The sequence below is a fragment of the Ambystoma mexicanum genome, chromosome 12 (assembly GCF_040938575.1).
Source record: "Ambystoma mexicanum isolate Mex_15411 chromosome 12, UKY_AmexF1_1, whole genome shotgun sequence".
Lineage (NCBI taxonomy): Eukaryota > Metazoa > Chordata > Amphibia > Caudata > Ambystomatidae > Ambystoma > Ambystoma mexicanum.
The window spans coordinates 986697244-986702859 of record NC_090936.1 but is presented as its reverse complement, the minus strand read 5'-3'; positions in this window follow the sequence as shown (position 1 = coordinate 986702859).

Below are 5616 nucleotides of genomic sequence, written 5' to 3'. Positions count from 1 at the left end.
AGTCACTAGTATTTATGTCATGCTGGACCCAAGGGGTCAAGCCTGGTGAAAGTGAAAACAAGGGGGCAAATTGATTTAACAAAACTTTGCACTCCTCCTGTTGTTCAGAAGTCAGATTAGAAGAGAGATTAACTCCTTCTATTTGTTCATCTAAAAGCTTGCCTCTGAGAAGGTCAGGCAGAGGTTCATTCTCCTCCTCCTCTTGAGCTGAAGCTAGAAGCAAAGCTCACAGTTCTGGTCTCGAGACATAAGCTTTTAGACCGTTGGTGTGAAATACTCTGGGAGCCTCTTTAGGATTGCCAAAGTCTACCAGTTCACCTCTCCAAGTTTTCCCACAACCTTGAAGGATCCCATCCATTTGTCCTGCAAGGTCCTCTGCCTTGTTGGCACCATAACAAGAACAAGCTGGTCTTGAGTGAGCTCAACTATGTTGGCCTTCTGGTCATGCCAATGCTTAACCAGAGCCTGACCTGCTCTCAAGTTATCACTTACCTCAGCCATCATGTGTGACATTCTCCTCTGGAGTCCTATCACCAAGTCAGTCACTCTGACTGGCTTGGGGGGAAGGAGCACTCTCCAACCCCTCATTGATCGGGGCCAATGGACCTCTGACCGGATGGCCATAGAGAAGTTCAAAGGGACTGTAGCCCACTCCCTCCTGAGGGACTTCTCTATATGCAAAGAGAAGACATGGCAGTAGAAGATCCCACTTTTTCTTAAGGGGGTCTTCTAAAGCTCCTATCATGCTTGTCATGGTTCTGTTGAACCTTTCTAACAACCCATTTGTCTGGGGTGGTGTGCTGTTGAGAACTTGTAGGTAACTCCACAGTTTTTCCACATGGCCTTCATGTAGTGGGACATAAAATGTGATCCCCTGTCGGATATTACCTCCTTAGGAAACCCAACCCTGGTAAAAATCCAAGGAGGGCCTTAGCCACAGCCTGAGCTGTAACAGTCCTCATAGGAATTGCTTCAGGGTACCTAGTAGCATGGTCTGCTACAACAAGGATGAACCTGTTGCCTGAAGAGGTTGGAGGGTCAAGAGGAATGACAATGTCGATTGCTACCCTCTCAAATGGTACTCCCACCACAGGGAGAGGCACTAAAGGTGCCACGTTCTTGAAGCCACCCTTACCAGAAGTTTGGCAGGTGTGGCAACTCTTGCAATACTTATCTACTTCAGCTCCCATTTTAGGCCAATAAAAGTAGAGAGAGAGAGAGCCTTTCCTTGGTCTTCTTGAAGCTCAAGTGACCAGCCAAAGGTATCTCATGGGCTAGTTGCAAGAATTGGGGTCGGTTCTCTTGAGGCACTACAAGTCTTTTGCAGTCTCCAGGGGATGACTCAGTTGGTTCACTATAGAAGAGGCCATCTTCCTAGTGTAACCTATACTTTCCAGGCTCTTGCCCTTCAAGCTGGGAAGCTGCCTGGTGGCGAAGACCTTCCAGAGTTGGACATTCTCTTTGTCCCCTACTGAAGTCTGCCTTGCTGGGGCAACCTTTTGCCAGTATAGACTGCAGCTCAGGATGGTCCAAAGTGTCCAGATCTCCAATAAGATCTTGGCCTCCTACTGGATCTGAATCTTCAGGCTCTAGTTCATCCACAGAGGGTGGTACCTCCCTCTCAGCCCCAGCTGGAGGTGGAATCACAGGTGCGATCTTTGCTAACCTAGGAGATTTCCTGGTTGGCAGCACTTGAGTGCTTTCTGCTGGTTTCTTCTTAGAAGTCTTGGGTTTCCCCTTTGCTTCTGGTTGTCTCGAAATTGCAGTTAGTAACTGCAGTGGAGTAGGAGTGATTTCTTTTTCCATCATCTCCTCAGAAGAGCCTCTTAAGGTACTCTCCCTTGCAGGTCTGGTGAGCTCCTGTAATCTCTTACTAGGAGGTCTGGGAGTACTTGACACTACTCCAAGATCTTTCAGATCATTGCCCAACAACATCCTTCCAGGTACTTAAGATTGGATACTAACAGGTATTCTGACAGTCATATCATTGCACTGGATGAGAGCTGGTAACTGGGGAAGCATCTGCACAGGCCTTCCAGCTAACTTGGTGAGGCATTTGGGTGCCTTAGCAACATCCTCTACCTTGAAAAACGATTCATCCACCACAGTTATGCTGGACCCAGTGTCTCTAATGGCAGGGGTCTCCTGACCATTGACTAGGACACTGTCCTTATAATACTCTTCAGTATTATTTGGGCTAGAATTATATACATCTAAATTCTGTTGTTCCCACAACCCCAAGGATACTAAAGATACACTAGCTGAGGCTTGGATGGGGTCTTCAGCAAGTAGTTGAAAGTTTCCACCGGTCATTGGTACTTCCTCATCTGGAGTGAAGGCTAAGGAGACCGTGTGGATCCCTGAAGGTTTACCCTTACATCTGGGATCCCCTTTCACATGATAAGTTGACCCACAAACATAACATTTCCCAAATGTCTTTACGAATGGTGGCTTGTTCTGACCTCCTTCTGGCCAAGGACCAGAAGGTACACTAGCCTGATTAGGTTTCCCTTGTGGCTTACCCTTAGAATTGTGTTTGTGGCCCTCTTTGGAATTGGAATTATTTGAATTCTCTTTGTTGTCTTTCTTTGGCTGCTTTCCCTCATCCTTTTTCTGAGTGATCCCAGAATCCTTGTGAGTAGCCCTGTTGGCAACCCACAAGTCAGCAGCCTTAGCTAGTTTCTTGGAATCCAGTTCAATGGAATCAGCCAAGTGCTGTCTGAGCTCAGGAGAGCAGGCATCATAGATAGACTCCAACATTAAAAGATTTCTCATTCCTTCACAAGTGTTCACTCTATAACCCTTAATCCATCCCTCTAAGTTTTTCAAACACTCATTCACCCAAGTAGCCCAAGGGGTACTATCATGGTTTCTGAGGGTCCTAAACCTCTTAAGGTACTGGGAAGGGGTCTTCCCAAATCTAGCTATCAAAGCTAGCTTCACACATTCATAATCCATCCTATCCATCTCCCCCAACTCCATTACCACATCAGATGCAACAGGGGGGAGCCTTGAGAACAACCAGGGGATCAGCTGATTCCCTGTGATGTCCTGGAGCCCATGATTGTACTCAAACATAGTCAACCAATGTAATACATCCAACTTAGGTTCATACATACCCACAATCTCTTTGGTTATCCGGGGTCTTTTTGGACTGGAGGATCTAGAGGATTCAGGGAGAGAAGCATTTTCCAAAGACAATTTCTTCATCTCTAGCTCATGGTTGAGCTCTATTTCCTTGAGCCTTAGTTCTTGACGTCTCTGTTCAGTTTGGGCACTAATTCTTTTGAATTCAAGATCAAGTCTCATTTTTTCTAGAGTGATAAATTCAGGACTTAATGTGGGACCTGACAATGGTCCTGTAGCCATAGGTTGAGGCCTTTGAGCAGGCAGAGGGCCAGAGGGGGTGACATTGTTATCCTCAATATTTGCTACATTCGCTGGAGGGGTAGGCACTACAGCTCTACTCTCCAGTATTTGGCGTTCTAACAATCTTTCAATCATTTCCGATTTCTTGCCTTTGACAGAAATACCTTCAACAATAACATCATCAACATTATTATCCTCAATATTTGCTACATTTGCTGGAGGGGTAGGCACTACAGCTCTACTCTCCAGTATTTGGTGTTCTAACAATCTTTCAATCATTTCTGATTTCTTGCCTTTGGCAGTAATACTTTTCTGTCTACACAGATCCTTTAAATAATCAGCAGCATTTACAAGGAGGGTCTCCTGGCTATAACCTTCCATCTTTGACTTTCTTTAAAATTAACTTTTAGTGATTGTTAAGCCTTGTGGTTAATTGAACCAAGGTATAGCAGCACTCTAAAATGTAAATCCAATACTTTTATCCTCAGCGCTGTACACCAGTGTTAGGCAGAATCCTGTGCAGTTCCCTTAGGGAGCACTACAGAAGATTAAGACTACAGGTAGGAGCAATAAATCCCCTTTGTTATCAGTCTGCACAAAAATATTTAGTTGGTAGCTGTGGCTAAGCAGTCAGACTTATCTTAAGAGGGAGATGAGCAGTACTCAGGGTTTACACATTAGAACTACAATACTTATGGAACAAGGAAACACTGACCAAAGCTTTGTATCAAAAAGAATATATATATATTTATTTTACACACTCTGATGCTCACACACAAATCACTATTATAAAAGCAAGTTAATCAGTCAAGAAAAGTACATACAACTCCCTATTTAAATTGTAGAAAAGTTTGAGCAAGAGTGAAAACTGAGCAAAACGGCACAGTGAAAACCAAGCAGAAATGGCACTCTATCAATTTCTCAAAAGGGAGGGAAAGGCCAAGTTATGCAGGAATATACTCTTAAACATACCAGCAACACTTCCCAAGAAGATTGTGAACAAGTTAGGCAAGGCAGAACTTTAGCATGTTTAATACTGATGTGAAAACTGAGCAAAATGGCACTTCACAAATTTAAAAAGAGGGAAGGAAAAGGTGGTCATAAGAGTTAGGTGCACCAACATATTTCTAGGTGAGAAGCAATCTAGAGAAGGCAGTTGTAACATATTTAGCCAAGTCAATAGGCCTGTGCCAGAGTCAGTGGTACAGGGCAAAGTGCCCAGGAGCAAAATGTTCTTGTAGCTGCAGTCAAGTCTTTGTTAAACGATTTAAAAAGGTGGTTGCAGAAGGTGAAAGACAATGTTAGATGATAGTGGCGGCCAACCCAACAGGTAAGTAAAGGATTTAAAACGCCTTTAGCAGTACCCAACGAAAAGAGAGGCCTGGCAGAACAATGTACCTTAAAAAGTAGAAGAGGCTCCTGCAGTGGCGGTGGTTCCTGGCAGTTCCTGCAGTTCAGGAGATCCATCAGAGGAAGAGAGGCTCTTGTTGTGGAGGAAGGTTCAAGTTACTGCACTGCCCAGGGATGAAACCAGCCGTGGTGCTGCCAAATGGAATAAAAGGTAAGCTCCTTTAAATCGCGGTCCGCGTGGACGGGTGCCTGGCTATCCGGTCTCCTAGTGCTTGGCACTGGCGATTTGACCAAGGCAGGTACTGGATGGCAATTGGCGAACTGGTTGCCACCACCAGCTCAAGGGAAGAAGACTCTTGCAGGTGAAGATCTTCTTGAGTCGTTGGAGAAAAGTGGTGAGGATCTGCAGCAGGGCTTCACTGGTAGTTCAGTTGTTGCAGATGTCTTTGGCTTCTCTCCTCTTCAGCTTCTTAGTTCCAGTGGCGACATCTTGTCCTCCAGTCCTCAGGACCCTGCTTTTATGCAACAAGACCCCCATTCGTACAGCCTAGCTGTCACTCACACAGTGGGGTGGCTCTCCTGGCCGGAGAACCCCCCAGCCTATCAGGGCAGAGTGCGACTTGGGTTTCGTAGGCAAGCCTGTCCAGGGTGCCCATTCCCCCTCTCACACATCCTGTCTACCCCAGACTCAGTGGCGCCGAGAGGAAGGCACCTGTGCAGAAGCCCGCCAAAAGGACGAACAAAGGATCCCCGACCTGGCTTAGGACTATAGAGAAAGACACGAGAAAGAAATTAAATCAAAGTTCTGGCAATAAAAACCTACCGGAGTAAAGTAAATATTAAAATAAACCAGCGGTATGTTAGAGGCTGTCAGTAAAAGTGGTAGCCACAAACAAT